This window comes from Gopherus flavomarginatus, chromosome 4 (assembly GCF_025201925.1).
Source record: "Gopherus flavomarginatus isolate rGopFla2 chromosome 4, rGopFla2.mat.asm, whole genome shotgun sequence".
Lineage (NCBI taxonomy): Eukaryota > Metazoa > Chordata > Testudines > Testudinidae > Gopherus > Gopherus flavomarginatus.
In genome coordinates, this window is record NC_066620.1 from 31,501,169 (window position 1) to 31,520,044 (window position 18,876).

Sequence of the window (18,876 nt, forward strand, 5' to 3'; positions counted from 1 at the left end):
AATTATTCTCAGGTCCTGCAGCGAGGCGGTGTGGCTCCCCTCCCCCTCAGGGAGGGTCGAGCCCCGTCAGTCATCCACGGGGGCGGGGCCGCTGGGTGGAAGTCCCACCCCTCAGAGGGTCAGGCGGCGACCCGGAAGAATAAAAGACGGGCCCCAGCCTTCAGTTGGAGGTCTGCCACCGGCAGGAGCAGACGTGTCCGCCGACGCCTGTGACTGGGAGACTGCCCAAGCCAGAGGCCGAGACCAGGAGCTGCCAGAGCGTCCCCGCGGTCGATACGACGAGGAGCCGCTGGAGCGTTCTCGAGGCCACGATGACGAGGAGCTGCCAGAGCTGCCTCGCCCCTGCTACGGCGCCGAGGAGCCCCCAGACCAGGCTTGGCCCGCATTCCCAGAAATATTACCGGACCTGCTGCCCAGCCCGGACTGGGAGGAACCGATGGTTCTGGACGTCCCCGGAACGGAGGCCCCGGACCAGGTAGGAGTAGAGGGGGAGGTAGGAAGTAGCCCGGGGACACCTGACTCCAGTCAGGCTGCAGAGCTAACTTTGCCAATGTCAATGTGTTTCGGTCAGGACGCCCACTGACCACCGGTAGCGGTGACAGCCGCTACCAGGGCCCTGGGCTGGAACGCAGAGCAGTGGGTGGGCCTGCGTTCCCACTGCCACCAGTATCCAGGTGGCAGACTCCCCCTCTCCCCGGTCTAAGGTCAAGAGCTGATTGTAACTGTGCTCGGTGCCCCTCCCGAACCAAGGGCTGGGCCCCTTTTGACTTTGCCACTGCTCTGCCCTGCCCCAAAGGGCCAGAGCAGATTGTAACTGTGTTTGGTGCTGCGCCCAAACCAAGGGCTGGGCCCCTTTTGACTTTGCCACTGCTCTGCCCTGCCCCAAAGGGCCAGAGCTGCTTGTAACTGTGTTTGGTGCCCCGCCCGAACCAAGGGCAGGGCCCCTTTTGACTTTGCCACTGCTCTGCCCTGCCCCAAAGGGCCAGAGCAGATTGTAACTGTGTTTGGTGCTGCGCCCAAACCAAGGGCTGGGCCCCTTTTGACTTTGCCACTGCTCTGCCCTGCCCCAAAGGGCCAGAGCTGCTTGTAACTGTGTTTGGTGCCCCGCCCGAACCAAGGGCAGGGCCCCTTTTGACTTTGCCACTGCTCTGCCCTGCCCCAAAGGGCCAGAGCTGATTGTAACTGCAGAGACAGACCTCCCCAGGGGAGGACCGCGGGCCCGAGGAGCCGCCCCGGGGACGACAGTGAGGCTGGTGTGGCTCCCCTCCCCCTCAGGGAGGGTCGAGCTCCGGCGGAACCCGTCTACAACTCCCAATTTATTTCCTTCTAGAGGAGCCTTCGCACCTGTCCCTTCCATTGTTTGATCAGCTCAGCTTGCTGCTCTCTGGTGGTCAGTTTGGAAGCCAGCAACTGCTGCAGTTTGCAGCTTTTCCTTTACATGGCAAAATATTTCAAATGTTCCCTTTAAAGCCCTTTTCAAGGACCACTTAAGACATGGGAGAGAGGGCAGGGGTAAAGTTTTTAGGCTACATTTTAGCCATTTTGCTAGATTTACCAGGATAAAACTGTATTTGTTGGACAATATATCTCCAGCCATTTGTTTGCACTCAAAGTTCAACTGTAAGAGATAGTATCAGAGGGGTAGCCGTGTTAGTCTGGATCTGTAAAAGCAGCAAAGAATCATGTGGCACCTTACAGACTAACAGATGTTTTGGAGCATGAGCTTTCATGGGTGAATACCCACTTCGTCAGATGCATGTAGTGGAAATTTCCAGGAGCAGGTATATATATGCAGGCAAGCTAGAAATAATGATGGTGTCGCTGGTGTAGACATATCGCTGCCCACATCTACACCAGCAACACCATCACAGGACCTAACCAGATCAGCCACACCATCACCGGTTCATTCACCTCCACATCCACCAATGTAATATACGCCATCATATGCCAGCAATGCCCCTCTGCTATGTACATCGGCCAAACTGGACAGTCGCTACGGAAAAGGATAAACGGACACAAATCAGATATTAGGAATGGCAATATACACAACTCTGTAGGAGAACACTTCAACCTCCCTGGCCACACTATAGCAGACCTTAAGGTGGCCATCCTGCAGCAAAAAAACTTCAGGACCAGACTTCAAAGTGAAATTGCTGAGCTTCAGTTCATCTACAAATTTGACACCATCAGCTCAGGATTAAATAAACGCTGTGAATGGCTTGCCAATTACAAAACCAGTTTCTCCTCCCTTGGTTTTCACACCTCAACTGCTAGAACAGGGCCTCATCCTCCCTGATTGAACTACCTCATTATCTCTAGCTTGCCTGCATATATATACCTGCCCCTGGAAATTTCCACTACATGCATCTGACGAAGTGGGTATTCACCCACGAAAGCTCATGCTCCAAAATATCTGTTAGTCTATAAGGTGCCACAGGATTCTTTGCTGCTTTAACTGTAAGAGAGATATTACCAGCCTTTGCAAACTACTTATCTGATATTAGCAAGTGAAGCAACAGGCAATGCATAGTCAATCATTTCAAAATAATGGGCATCAAAGTAAAAGGTTGAAGGCTCAACAGGATGATCATATAGTCAGGGCACTGAGATGGGATGCAAAATATGGATTCAATTACTGGCTCTGCTACTGACTTCCTGTGTGACTATAGAAAAGTCACTTAACTTGTTAGTGCCCCAGATCTGTCTGTAATATGGAAATAATTATACAGCATTTGTCTTTCTTATGTATTGTAAGTATTTGGGGGAAAGCGTGAACTCTTATTGCGTGTATCTACAGCACCTAGCATAATAGCTCTGATGTTATTTGGGACTTCTATGTACTACCATAATAGAAATAATAGTGAATAAAGCAGAGTATCAGGCATATTGACAGCCATTCACACAAGTAGGTACCTACAGAATTGCCTGTACCCAGGAACTAATACAATGAATCAGATGGGTGTGACAGTGATACAACTACACAGATACTCAAAATCCTGAGAAAAGGGAGCTTCCGACTTTCCAACTTCAAAAGGAGCTCAGTATCTAGTAAAAGGCACTGGCACTGGTGACGCCACACCTGGAGTAATGTTTCCAGTTTTGGTCCCCCCACTACAGAAGGGATGTGGACAAACTGGAAAGAGTCCAGGGGCGGGCAACACAAATGATTAGGGGACTGGGGCACATGACTTACATGTTCTAACTTTACTAGGAGGGTGATGAAGCACTGGAATGGGTTATCTAGGGAGGTAGTGGAATCGCCTTCATTAGAGGTTTTTAAGGTCAGGCTTGACGAAGCCCTGCCTGGGATGATTTAGTTGAGGATTGGTCCTGCTTTGAGCAGGGGGTTGGACTAGATGACCTCCTGAGGTCCCTTCCAACCCTGAAATTCTATGATTCTAAAAGGGACCTTCGTATGCCTGAAAGTTCAGGCCATGATGGTGGATGCCTCAGCCCAGGTCTGTGTTATTAATTGTCTATGCATGGGGACACTGTGGGTGGCAGGGAGGGGTATAAAAATTGATGTAATTAAGGAAAAGAAAAGTCACTTTCATATCATAACTTTTTACAAGGAAAATTGCTACACAGGATTGTGGTGACCTATATCTGCCACTAAGTCTGCCTTCACTCACGGTTTGTTTGGAGGATCTCATTCAAGTAGAAGTCTGGATATAAACATTAAGGTTTTATTATAGACTGCAGATGTTAGATGGTTTTTCTTCCTCCATTATTTCTCAGGCATGAAATAAACAGTTCATAAAAGCTCTTGAAATCAAAAGTGTGGGAGGAAAGTTGTTATATTATGAAAGAAATTTAAGGGTCCCTCCTGATCTTCCCATTGTTCTATCTTTCAGATTCCTAAGCATTCCATTTCTGCAGGAATCACATTCACGGCTTCATTTAATCTAGCTAAGAATCTTGACCTTTTTTCTTTCATAGCTCTGTAAGAGAAGATGTATATTGTTTCTCTCAGGGCATTATTGGTGGGGGAGGAAGCGGAGTGGACAACAATGGTTGAGTCTGTTTCAGGACTGATTTGATTTTGCAGTTAATTTTTCCCCCCTTTGTGATAACATTTGCTTCTATTGGAAATGTCAGTAAAGTGGGAAAAGCAATTAATATTTTTACCTCTGTGCCTTTCACAAAACCTTTACTTTTCTGCAAGTGAAGCTCTTGGAAAAAAAACCACAGTTCACCTTGAAGAATGATGAGAAAGAAAATAACTGTAACTTCTTTCATACGTTCTTTGCTCATTAGCAATGACAGGCTGTGGGCAAAAAAGAGAGATCCTACAATCAAATGTTTTGTAAACACAGTTGCAATAAAATATATTCTAATGCCAAGACAAGTAACTATTAGAAAGGGATAGGCCATTTCTTTAAAAAATCTACTTTATCGTTGGCATTATTTTTGTTTTCGATAAGCTCAGCCAAAAAAAATAGTAGCCTGAAATTGGTACCAATTAAGTGCAATTGGTACCAAGAATGGTACCAGTTAGGTACAATGTGCTGTTTACCTAAATATATTGGCTCCTTTTATAAGTTTTGCTTAGGAAAGTAGAAACTGGCCCCTTAGAGTGACTCATCTGGCTAAGTACCCATTCCTAGTGTGCTTGTATCTCTGTATTATGCACTGAGTCTGCTCAATTCAAAAGGGAAACAGTAGGGGGTCATGACTTTTAACATAAACAGTCATAGAATTATAGAATCATAGAATATTAGGGTTGGAGGATACACCAGGAGGTCATCTAGTCCAACCACCTGTTCAAAGCAGGACCAACCCCAGCTAAATCATCCTAGCCAGGGCTTTGTCAAGCCAGGCCTTAAAAACCTCTAAAGTTAGAGATTCCACCAACTCCCTAGGTAATCCATTCCCGTGCTTTACCACCCTCCTAGTGAAATAGTGTTTCCTAATATCCAACCTAGACCTCCCCCACTGCAACTTGAGACCATTGCTGCTTGTTCTGTCATCTGGTACCACTGAGAACAGTCTAGAGTCGTCCTCTTTGGAACCCTCTTACAGGTAATTGAAAGCAGCTATCAAATCCCTCCTCAGTCTTCTCTTCTGCAGACTAAACAATCTCAGTTCCCTCAGCCTCTCCTCGTAAGTCATGTGCTCCAGCCCCCTAATCATTTCTGTTTCCCTCTGCTGGACTCTTTCCAATTTTTCCACATCCTTCTTGCAGTGTGGGGCCCAAAACTGGATACAGTATTACAGATGAGGCCTCACCTGTGCCAAATAAAGGGGAATGATCACGTCCCTCGATCTGCTGGCAATGCTCCTACTTATATAGCCCAAAATGCTATTAGCCTTCTTGGCAGCAAGGGCACACTGTTGACTCATATACAGGTTCTCATCCACGGTAACCCCTAGATCCTTTTCTGCAGAACTATTGCCTAGCCACTCGGTCCCTAGTCTGTAGCAGTGCATGGGATTCTTCTGTCCTAAGTGCAGAACTCTGCACTTGTACTTGTTGAATCTCATCAGATTTCTTTTGGCCCAATCCTCTAATTTGTTTAGATCCCTCTGTAGCCTATCCCTACCCTCCAGTGTATCTACCAATCCTCCCAGTTTAGTGTCATGTGCAAACTTGCTGAGAGTGCAGTCCACACCATCCTCCATTAATGAAGATATTGAACAAAACCAGCCCCAGGACCGACCCTTGGGGCACTCCACTTGATACCTGCTGCCAACTAGACATGGAGCCATTGATCACTACCCGCTGAGCCCGACGATCTAGCCAGCGTTCTATCTGCCTTATAGTCCATTCATCCAGCCCATACTTCTTTAACTTGCCGGCAAGCATACTGTGGGAGACTGTATCAAAAGTTTTGCTAAAGTCAAGGAATAACACATCCACAGCTTTCCCCTCATCCACAGAGTCAATTATTTCATTATAGAACCAGTCAGGATAGTCAGGTATGATTTGCCCTTGGTGAATTCATGCTGACTGTTCCTGATCACTTTCCTCTCCTGTAAGTGCATCAGAATTGATTCCTTGAGGACCTGCTCCATGATTTTTCCAGGAACTGAGGTGAGGCTGACTGGTCTGTAGATCCCTGGATCCTTCTTCTTCCCTTTATTAAAGATGGGCACTACATTAACCTTTTCCAGTCATCTGGGACCTTCCCTGATCACCATGAGTTTTCAAATATAATGGCCAATGGCTCTGCAATCACATCCGCTATCTCCTTTAGCATCCTCAGATGCAGCGCATCTAGCCCCATGGATATGTGCCTGTCCAGCTTTTCTAAATAGTTCTGAACCACTTCTTTCTCCACAGAGGGCTGGTCACCTCCTCCCCATGCTGTGCTGCCCAATACTGTCGTCTGAGAGCTGACCTTGTTCGTGAAGACAGAGGCAAAAAAACCACTGAGTACGTTCACTTTTTCCACATCCTCTGTCACTAGGTTGCCTCCCTCATTCAGTAAGGGGCCCACAGTTGCTAACATACCTGAAGAAACTCTTCTTGTTACTCTTAACGTCTCTTGCTAGCTGCAACTCCAAGTGAGATTTGGCCTTCCTGATTTCACTCCTGAATGCCCGAGCAATATTTTTGTACTCCTACCTGGTCATTTGTTCAATCTTCCACTTCTTGTAAGCTTCTTTTTTGTGTTTAAGATCAGCAAGGATTTCACTGTTAAGCCAAGCTGGTTGCCTGCCATATTTACAATTCTTTCTACACATCGGGTTGGTTTGTTCCTGCAACCTCAATAAGGATCAACGTGACAGTATAAAGGGGACTTAAAGTAACTTTAAGGCCTCTTAACACTGCCAGAGCCATGTAAAAGGTCCTTATTATAAATGAGAAGCAGACTCCATGGCTTTATCAAAGGGTCATTTACAATCACTGAACAGCCACAGAGAATAGGTCCAGACTCTGCTCTACATACATTAAGCAGTGACTTACTCTGCATGTAGTCTCATTGATTTCAATGGGACTCACTGCAGAGTCAGGCACTACTCAGTCTAAGCAAGGACAGCAGAACTAGCCCTTAGCAACTGTTTAACCATGTGCTGCTGAGGGTGAATGTTACATAGAGAGCAAATATGAACTGGGATCTGCCACTTATACCAAATATGCAAGTTGTGAATTAATGAAAGTCTTTGGGAGTCTGATACATTCTAATGCAGCACAGAGGAGAGTAGGTAGAGACGAGTCTGGGACTCTAAACGAAAAGACAGCACAGAACTATGGTGGAGGAGTAGACACTACTTTCAGCATACAAAGAATTAGTTGTCCAGACAATTCCCACAGAGCCTCCCATGTAAGACAATTTTAGGTGCACCAATGAATGCCGCTAGTGTTGCTGCTGGATTGATAGGACATATGCTTCAGCAATTTTTACCATAGTTTTAAATGAAGCATCTATTCAAATATGTTGAGGTTACACCAAAGAAGTGAGTTCTATTTCCTGGAAATACCTGGCTCACCTGGTAGAGTGTTAATGAGGCTATTGCTTGGAAAAAAGAAAGCCGTTATGTTACTTGACTGTTAGAAAAATCCACCCATGTAAGGACTGAGTTGATGAAAATCCAGAAATTTGTGGGTAGGGGAGTGGAGAAATAACACTCAGCAGCAATTACTGTAACTGTAGTATGGTGAGAGGGATTCAATTTTGTGGTTGATATTTTGTTTTTTTTTTACAACCATTTGTAAAATGTGCTGTTATAAAGAAATCTGAAAATATTTAATAACATGGAATCCTCTGTGGCACAATCTGGATGGATGGTGACATGGTGGGTTACTTCCTAATGAACCATTTCCTTGGTTATAGACAACACATACCAAAAGCAATTACCACTCTTATAAATTAGTTACAGAGCATCCATCAATCATCTTCTGTTCTTCAGGCATTTCTAAGATGCTGACGATGAGCCTGGGAGCAAGTGACCATAGTCTTATACAAACTCCATTGGAAACTTGGAGAACAAAATCAGGAAGAAATATTTTAATTCAGAAAATCCAAAGCAGTACAAAAACTGGTGTTTGTGCTACCCAGCATTTGCCAGCCACCTGATCCCGAGGGACATGTGTTACAGCAGGTTTTGGAGAGCATCACACACCCACAGAAACTTCTGATACAATCATCCAATAGTCAGGTTCCAATTCTGTCAGTGATTATTGCAATATTTTCCATCTGGCAGCATTTGGCTGGGGATTTACTGTGCTCCGAATCACAACTTCACAATTGTAAGCTATGAGGATGGAGAAACTAAGCTGTATTCTAGAAGATAGCATGGGCTAAATTACAAGGAGATACTCGTTCCTTGCAGCTGTCACTGGGAAATTGGTAGCCATTCCTGTTTTGATCATAAAATGGAGCAACCTGCCCCAAGACCTTGGAAGAAATAACAACCCCACCTCATCTCTCAACATTACAAATATCAGATGAGGGAAATTTTTCAAAGTTTCTAGGTTATTTATTAGAAATTTTATATATCAGGAATTTACTTGGTAGAGGGTTCTAAAAAGAGGTTAGATTCAGCAAAAAAAAACCCAACAACAAACAAGCAAAAAACACCACCCCAAAAAAAACAAACATAAAGAGGTTGTGTTATGACTGTAACTCAAATTAATTGACCTGAAAATTTATACTGTGCCAAAAACAAGAACTGTAGGTTTAGAGAGGATAGACTTCATTATTCATACGGAACAAAGAGGTTTAATCATTACTTGAATGCTGCCATAACTAGAGACTGCATAATAAAATTGAATACATATGAGTTCACATGCATATGCGCAAAATTGTATTTAACACTATATCCACAGTACAAGATTCTACCAAGAGAAGGTAAGAGGAGAACAAGCTTTTTGCTCAGGAAAAATATAGTAAGTGTTTGATTATGCCCCCAACAAAGTCAAAATCAAAACTCCCAGGGATGAAATCTCTTTCCCATTGAAGTTAATGGTAAAATTCCCATTGACTTCAATTAGACCAGGATTTTGTCCCCCAGTGACTTCAGTGAAAACAGGATCAGGCCCCAGAGCTGTTAAGCAGATCACTGGAGTCCTTAAAGCCAGCTATTTCAGAGCCTCTGATGTCTATCTGCATCTGCGCAATAAAGTATGCTCCACAAACAGTGGGACACAAGAACTCCTCTAGCTCAGGTTCTCTCTCTCTCTCTCTCTGTAGTATCCCATTATCTGGAAATGATGACAAATATTTTCAAGACCATTGTCTTAAGAGTAAAATTCAGGAGTAGGCACAGTCCAGCCATCTCAATGTGCTTTCCCTTTTTGGTTTTTTTTTTCTTTTTCACTGTACCTTTTACCCATTGCTTCATAGCCCTCCCAGTCAGTGAAGATGTGCAGCTATAGCATAATCTATATGGCATACCTCGGAACGAAAACCTTCTTTCAAAGATGCTTCTGTCCTTTTTTTTGCACATGTGATTTTGTTAAGTACATACTGTATTTCTGAAATCCAGCTAGGAAAACCTAGAAAAGTCGTCCAATTATAACCCTTGATATTTCCCCTAAAGCTAAACCAAAGCCATTTTGAATGAGAAAAATGTCTTTCAAAAATGAGAAGAGTAAGACCTGAACTTCCCTATCTGCAGTCTTCTGTTCCAAGACTAGTTTCTCCACACTTTCCCTCAGCAAAAAAACACTAATTTTTTCCTGTGACTATTTTTAGCTAATTTGACTATCCTCCTTGATATATGTTCCAGCCAATGCTTGTGTTAGTCACATGAGCATTGTTTACACTATGTGTTTACATCAACAGTAGCAGCTTCCCTGGTGTGTATTTGAAAGCAGTACAGGAGAGGTAAATGAGACTTTATAGTGCTCTTTGTCAAAAATCCATAGAGACAGGCAAGTTTATTGATCAGTGTCATAAACAGATAGTTAAGGGTTAATGCCTCTTTTATCTGTAAAGGGTTAAGAAGTTCACCTAGCCTAGCTGACACCTGACCCGAGGAACCAATGGGGGAACAAGATGTTTCAAAAGGAAGGAGGGAAGTTTTCCTTTGTTTAGAGTTTCGGTTTCAGCCGGAGTGAAAAAGATCAAGGAACTAGCCTCTTATCAGAGTAGTAAGTTTTAGAAAGGGATAAATAGGTTTATGTTTATTTTCTTTGTAATTGTCTTGACACCATTAAGGGAATTATCAAATTGGGTATTTGGGTATTTTTTGTGTATAAATTTGTGTCCAGGGGAACCTCCTCTGTGTTTTGAATCTGTTGTCTGTGAGAGTAGCTGGTATGCTAATCTCTCCCAGAGAGTTTTCTTTTACCTTTCTTTTCTTCAATTAAAAGCCTTTTTCTTAATACCTGATTGATTTTTCCTTGTTTTTTAGATCCAAGGAGGTGGATCTGGATCCACCAGGAGTTGGTGGGAGAAAGGAGGGGAGATGGTTAATTTCTCCTTGTTTTAAGATCCAAGGGGTTTGGATCTGTGTTCACCAGTGCCTCCATATGTTACAGATGGATTTAGTGTATAAATCCAAAGCTATTTTAAATGGCCCCACTGTGAAGTTACTAAGTGATTTCAAGGAAGAAAGAATTCATCATACTCTTGTCCATCTTAGCTAATGTTTTTTTTTTTCCCTTTGGATTCTTTCTGTGGCAAGGGTTTAAAAATCTATGTGCTATGTCTGTTAGCATAACTACTCCAGTGCAGGTGGTTTAGAAAACATATAGGTAACATTAATGTGAACCTTGTAGTTAAGGCTACGTCTACACTACAGGATAAATTCAAATTAGCTTAAACTGATTTTATAAAACAGATATTATGAAGTCGATTGTGCGCGTCCACACTAGGCACATTAATTCGGTGGTGTGCGTCCATGGTCCGAGGCTAGCGTCGATTTCTGGAGCGGTGCACTGTGAGTAGCTACTGTAAAATAATGAGGCCAATAACGTCGATTTGCATCCACACTAACCCTAATCCGATATAGTAATATCGATTTTAGCGTTACTCCTCTCGTTTTGTAGGAGTACAGAAATTGATTAAAGACCCCTTTAAATCGATATAAAGAGCAGTGTAGTGTGGATGGGTGCAGCGTTAAATCGATTTAACGCTGTTAAAATCAGTTTAACAGCATAGTGTAGACCAGGCCTAAGAATAACAAGGTGCAGTAAGGGTGTAATGAATAGGGCATAAAACCAATTTTTCTAATGAGCTTTGAGTCCACATATGAAGAAAGGCAATTTAGCTTCTTAAACTATTGAAAGTAGCACCCTTTACTTAAAACATTACTTTTGTGCTTGATCTAAATTTTGAACATAATATTATGCCCAGAATCTGAACTAAAAAGCAATAAAGAAACTGTCTTTTGGGACCAGGACAGCAATGAAACTTCTATTTTCATAACTCATCAACACGGAGTGCAGTGGATCAAATTTGTCCTCATAAAATGCTTAACAATTAAACAGTGAAACATATTCAAGTGAAACAATGTTCAGTATTTCAACTCAAGGTCTATATGAGGGCAAGTAATCATCCATTTTGGTTAATTGCTTCACACATATTCCTGTTTTTTAACACCTCCCTGGCAAATTAGACAAGACTACTCAATGTGTTATTGGAGCTGTGTCAAACATCCTCCTTGTACATTTTATCCAGAAAAGTAAAAGTCCAGAAGTTAGGCAGAGGATAAAATGGACCATATTGAAACAAAATCCCTGCAGAGTCATTTGGCCACAAAAGAGAGCAAGAACCCAAGCGTATGAGATCTATTTGTAACTCTTTTCAGTCAGCTTTGGACTTAACTATCACGAGTTATTTTGTATCACCTGCAGACTTTGCCACCTCACTGTTTACCCCCTTTTCAAGATCATTTATAAATATGTTGAACAGCGCTGGGGGAGAGGGATAGCTCATTGGGTTGCTTAAACCCAGGGTTGTGAATTCAATCCTTAAGGGGGCCATTTAGGAATCTGGGGTAAAAATCTGTCTGGGGATTAGTCCTGCTTTGAGCAGGGGGTTGGATTAGATGATCTCCTGAGGTCCCTTCCAACCCTGATAGTCTATGATTCTACAGTCCCAGTAAAGATCCCTAGAGGACCCCAGTATTTACCTCTTCCCACTGTGAAAACTGACCATTTATCCCTACCCTTTGTTTCTTATTTTTTAACCGGTTACTGATCTATGGGAGGACCCTCCTTTTTATCCCCAAACTGCCTACTTTGCTTAAAAGCCTTTCTGAAAGTCCAAGTATGCTATATCCACTAGATCATCCTTATCCACATGCTTGTTGACTCCCTCAAAGAATATCACTAGATTGGTGAGGCATGATTTCCCTTTACAAAAGCCATGTTGACTCTTCCCCAACATATCGTGTTCAACTACATGTCTGATAATTCTGTTCTTTATTATAGTTTCAACCAATTTGCCTGGCACTAAAGTTAGGTTTGCCATCTTATAATTGCCATGATTGCCTTGATAGCCTTTTTAAAAAAGAGGCATTACATTAGCTACCCTCCATTCAGCTGGCACAGAGGCTGATCTGATGGTAGTAGTTCTACAATTTCATATTTGAGTTCCTTCAAAACTCTTGGGTGAATACCCTCGACTTATTGCTGTTTAATTTATCAAGTTGTTCCAGAACTCCTCTACTGATACCTCAATCTGGGACAGTTCTTCGGATCTGTCACCTAAAAAAGAATGCCTCAGATGTGGGAATCTCCCTCAGATGCTCTGTAGAGAAGCCCAACATCAAGAATTCATTTAGCTTCTCTGCAATGGCCTCGACTTCCTTGAGTGCTCCTTTAGCACCTTTATCATCTAGTGGCTCCACTGACTGTTTGACAGGCTTCCTGATTCTGACTGCTAGAGGGCTTTCCCTTTACCCTCACCCTCGTTCTTGTCATGCAGACAGAAAGCAGAAGAACAGAAGTCCAAAGTGCAGCCAATGTGATGTTGGGGTTTGTTCCAAGCAAACATATCCATAGCTCTACACGCCAGCAGAGTGTGTTTCCCAGTGTTTGGTTCCCATCTCTGACAGCACAGAGCCATTATCCCATATGTCCCTTCCCAGTTCTGACACCACAGAGCCTTGTCTGTGTACCCCATTTCCCAATTCCCATCTCCTTCTCCTTAGCAGGCCCAAATATACCTGCAGTGCACGCCCCTAGTCACACCCCTTACAACTTATGGTCATGTTCCATTCTGAAGGGTCATGAGTCTAGGGTCTTCTTCCCACCATTTTTGTATCTCATAGTAAGGAGTGAGGTTGTGCTCTGGCCAAGGGCAGGCTTTGCTTTGGCTTTTAGTATTTCTTATGCATCCCTCCATCTGCCCTTGCCTCTCCTAAATGGTTGCTTGACCTTGACTTGAGAGAAGAGCCAGGCAGCCTTCTAGTGTATACCCTGTAACACTTTAACTGCTCTATCCCTTATCTCTTCCCATTGTATTAACAAAACCACCTGGCTAGGGAGAAGCAACACACAGTCTCTTTTGTTCTTTCTTCACGCATATTAGTATAAGATATAAGGGTATCAATAAGTCAACCTCAAAATCCTATCTCAGACTGACAAACAAGCCTATATGCTAACACTCCACCTCTCTTTTCTTTTCTTCTGGGATCCGCCTGGCCAGGTATCCCGGGAAAAGCATCAGACATATGGTGGCACATTTCCTGATAGGGTCACCTATCAATATGGAATGTGTCGGTACCCCATTTGCCTCACTGCCCCCTATGCAGTATAGTGCCCTGCACCTTCTCTCATAAGGACATACTGCACATATATTCCAGTTAGTGTGTCAAACTCCCTGTGACAGGCCTGAAAAGGTTGGGTCTGGGTATCTGTTACACTTTGGTGGAGGGCCTATTACATTACTCATATGTTAGCCACCGCAGTGTACACTATAGGATTAGTATATTTAGTAATAGGTTAATAGCCATAATAATCCACAGTAACATCGGGAGCCCTGACCTTTGATTGTAATATAGTCCAACATTTGGGCCATTACCAAAAACACTGCTTCTCCTCTTTTAACAGGGTTAAAGTCCTGTAACACCATTCTGGAGTGTATATTTTAAATGTGTCCAGTTGTTGGCAGTTGCAGTGAGCTGCTTCTGCAGTGTTCATGTACACTTGTCCATATCCTAAGCCACTGGATATTTACAGAATGATGGGGTATTGTCCAAACCAGCTTGACCACTTGGTATGGAATTGGGTAGTACGCACTGGTTCCATTATTCACAGCAATGAGTTCCACAGGTTCATTTGTGCATCAAAGTCCAGATGGCAGTGTGTAAGTTTGTGTAACTGTGCCTGATGCTGGTGCACTTGTACTCCCAAGTGTTATATTACAGAATTATGTACTCTCCCAGCAGATCATTCCATATCCCATATACATTATACCCAATCATCCACCCCTGGCAACAGGCCATTGGGTCTGCTCCTCCATGGCCATCGGGGAGGGGCACATCCAAATATTTTCTCTGGACAATTACTTAACTGATTTACACCATTTCATCCTCCCCATCTATCCCCCAGTGAGTACCAGTGAGTTCCTCCCTTTCTCATTACTCCCACAGGGCTCATGGGGGCCACCTTAATTGCCGTCCCATTCCAAGGTACCACATAACTATTACACAGGTGCTAGCCCCCTAGTTGAGCATCTTGCATTCCCACACACACCTCCCTCCCCCCAAGTTAGCCTTTTGAAGCCATCCCCCAGCCATGTCATGCGGTTTCCTGTCCATTGAGCTAGGCTCAGGTTTACCTCTGTGGTCCTTTTCCATCCCATTGCAATTGCAGATGTTTGCTTGCAAGTAGTTCATTGATTTGCTGCTACAATTTCACATTTCAGCTTATCAACTGTTTGTTTACCCAACTGTCCCCCAGATTCCATACACCCAGTCCTATGTTTCCTGCTGCCGATAAATCCCTTTTCCTGCGATAATTCCATGTGTGTCCCCTCACCCACCAATTAAATTGTTGTTTCAACCCTTCTATGTATGTGCTGCAATTGGGGTGTACTACCCACGTAATGGACTGGAAAGACATATTGAAAAGCATTGGTTGCACCCTCTCCCACTGTAGCTCCCACATGTTCGCCCATCAGGAAGTATTTCTGGCTCCAGGCTGCATCCAGCTTAAATCAGAATTTTCCCAGTTTGGCATCCATATTACCTGTAGGGTTACATTCTGCAAAGTGGTTAAATTGTGATATAATCAACATCTCAGGGGAGACTTTATGCCCAGTGTGGTGTGTGCATGCCCAGAGATTGTCTTCTATGGAGGTACCATTATGATTAACCAGTTGTGGGACCCCCTAACTCAAACACTCCAGAAGGCCAGAGGGTTATATTTTGGGGCCCTCCATGATAAACCACATGTCTGGATGACTGTTTCCTACTGTCATTCATTATGGCATATCCTAGGGAATACCATGAAATGTTTACTGATAAATTTTATATTCTCCACCAGGTTAGGATCCCCCCTTCCAATCAGCATACCACATACCAACACTGCCAAATTCCCATGGGGGGATCAGAGGTACAATTTTCTACAGGTAGATCCTTAAAGTCCTCGTCTGCATTATTACCACAACTTGGGGGTGTAGCAGTCCACGTGTTTCCTCCCTTTGCAATCTCACATGACTGTATTTGGGTAGGGCTTACAGTAGCAAGAATTGTGATTAGCAGCAATGATTGTTTTCTTCTGGGACAAAGGGGTCCTTGTTTTCCCCTTGTGGGTTCACCTGTAAGATGCATGCAACATAATTTATCCGTCCTTCTCCTTAATCCCCATTCTGTGCCCTTTTATTTGCATGCAGTGAACCCATTTCCACCCTTTATTCTTCGATTCCAATAGCAGCAGACTGGGCCCCAATCGGTTAAAGAGAAGGTAAGGGCCCCTCCATTTAGGAACTGGGAATGGGAATAGATGGTGTTCTTCTGGAATGCAGGACATCATTTGATTTCCCCGCCCTTGGGTAGGCTGTGCTCTCCAAGGAGGCCATACCATACATTGACCTTTCCTGCTATATGTGTTAACCCTCCTTGTACAATATCCACCAAAATAACAGTGATAACAAGACAAACAACACAAAACACACAACACAATCCTTGTCGCAACAGTAGATACATAGTGTTCTGGGTTGTTCTTCCACTGACGCCAGCTTCACTATAGAGTGTCTGGAAAACAAAATAAACATTTCCCCGCCCCTTGGTGGGAACAGATTATTGCTTAAAAATACCCCTTCCTTTTACAAATCTCCTTGCTGACTGCACGAAAAACAGAAGAATTACCTCCGTACTTTCCTTGTTTTGTTCTATAAACAGGCCAGGTTTCTACCCTTAAATGAAAGGTGAATTCTCCCACTGTTCATTTATGAAATTCATGAGGTGGTGTACCTCAGTTCCCTTTCTTGTACAACAGATTGGGTTTGTAATATTTTTTCTGCTGTGCCAAGATTTAAGATTATTTACAAGTAACAGCTGAGAGGCAGCATTACCATGAGACCTTTGACATGAGATTTGCTTTCAATTACCATTTTTAGCTTGCTTTAAATTTCCTTCCAAAATCATACACATTATTCATTGTTATGGGATTACTCACTAGCATTTATCCCAGTGTTTAATACTATGATAGTTTGATTACTCAGAGCCACCTCAAGGCTCAGTGTTTCTGACATTACTTCTTTTATGCATTCCAACCCTGCCTTTGCTTCAGAGATACACTGTCTTTTAACGTTTTTGTTCCTGTCCTGCTATTTGTTACAAAAAAGGGATCCAGAATCTCTCCCAGTTCTCGTTGACTCAGTCAGGGCCACATTCTTTGATCCTTATTGAAAAAGATATTAAACTTTATAAAAACATGGAAGTACCCAAAGGGTTACATGCTAAATACCAAAGCCACATCACACTAGCTGCCTTTGTCTGGCACAAGGGTCTGTCAGTGTTGCAACTTTGAATGAGAGATTCAAACAGAGTTTTAGTGGCATTGTTCTTTTTATTTAAAAAACAAAAACAACCCAATTTAACTAACTTTGCAAACCATGAGTGTTGGTTTAGGTCCTTAAAATCTTACATACCAGTTGTGTGGACTGTTGGACCTTCATCTGTTGAGACTGAGCCGATCACAACACGTCTTTCAGTCTTCTCTTGCTCTGGCCATCCTTAGCCATGTTTGTCCATATCTCCTTGGAGGCTGACCAGATGGCCGTTTCTGTTCTTGCAGATACCACTCGGATATAGCTGCAGTCCATCATTAAACTCAAAAGGAAATTCATCCATAGTTCATTATAATGGCAGCATGAAAACTGTAATTAGAAACAGAATACATCTAAAAAATTAAAAGATAAAATGAATTATAGTGGATATTTAAAATATATTTGACAACATTTTAAGGATGATCAGAAAGGCTGGCTGTCTTCTCCTACTCACATACTCCATGTGTCTGTGTAATGGATCAAAGATAAACTAAAAAGAACAAGAATTTGGCATAATACTTTTAAAAAATTCAGAGTACACTTGCAGTATACATTTGAAGTCTTTTATTAAAATAATATTTTTAAGTCACAGCCTTTATATTAATTGGTCTGTTAAAGCCTATCGTCAGCAATCTACATTTTAGTTGGCTTTTCTGGGGACTTTCTATATCAACATTTCCCTGGGAAAATCTTTGATAAAACAGAGTAAGTCTTGAAGAGCACCCAGTTCAGGATTTAGTGGACTAAAAGGGCTATGTTCTAGAAACAAAGATCACTTACCAACAACCTCTTGCCAACATACCTCTCCAATTCTCAGCAGGGTGCTATAAACTTAGCACCTCAGATAATCACAATGCCTGCAGTGTGACATATGGAGAGAGAATATCTCGCTATCAAACCTTTTATAGCTTTACAGGTCAATACCAGCACTTCAACATCACCCAGCCATCCGCAGATAGCCAGTGCTAATCAAGGTTCATAGGTGTAATTAGCTACATGTGAGAAGGCAACCAGTAACATTCTGCTCCCACTGCTGTTTTTCATAAGGGATTATTTTGTTGTTGTTGTTGTAAGAGAAAGCAATGATTTAGAAGATCAGTGTGATATCTGACAGTGGAAAGCAGGGAAGGTCAGCGCAGGCCAAGTCTCATTCTTCTCATGCTGGTTTGTTGTTCCCCTTGGGCTGTGTGCACCCAATGCTACACAAAGAGAACTATGTACAGCAAGTAGGAGCTGGAGCCCCAGTTTATTCGGTTGCAGTGATAGAATGTCTGACAGCTGAAATACTAGAGTTGACTGGTGCCATTGCTCAGGGTAATAAGAAAACATAGATTATCCCCAAGCACTTGCAGCTAGCTATTTGTAATGATAAGGAGTTGAACAAGCTACTCGGGGTGGGGAGGGAAGGGAGGGGAGGAGAGGGGAGGAGTTACTACCAGTAGGGGCATCTATGCTCTACTGCTGCCCAGGAAAACAGAGAGCCACAAAGCCAAGGACAAGTGAGACTGTGTGAATGAAAGCATCCTTAAAACCACCAGCTGCTGTTTCAGAATGGTTTTAAGGTGCAGTCTAACACAGGAACCTACAAGATCAAAGAGGAAAGGTTGCAACCTTCATGTGAAAAACAAACTTAGAAAGCACTTGTAGGCAACCACTAATCCCTGGACACCCCAAAGCATCTGGAGACCCCAAAAGAACCCCAGGTTGTGAAGCTGAAATCAATATCAGGCACCCAAACCATAATTTCATCTGGTCATTTCCCCATCCTGTGAGTACTCTCTTAATCTTTTCTGTATTGAGATTTTCAATCTCTGTTAAACACTGTATAAATCCCTCCACTGCATGCAAAGAACCTGTAGCCATGGAAATGCTTACCCATGAAAGAATACCCATATGCCTGGAAAAATTTAAAATCCTCACTAGGGTATCAGTGGAAATATTGGGTGCAAGGATGAAGCATTAAGCCCTAAAAGCAGGACCATAG

The 18,876-nt window shown here is 43.0% G+C and overlaps 1 pseudogene; it reads left to right on the forward strand.

Moving 5' to 3' along the window:
• The first annotated feature begins 436 nt into the window (after positions 1-436).
• LOC127049572 (histone H2A-beta, sperm-like) lies at positions 437-18,395 on the forward strand (annotated as a pseudogene).
• Positions 18,396-18,876: the final 481 nt, after the last annotated feature.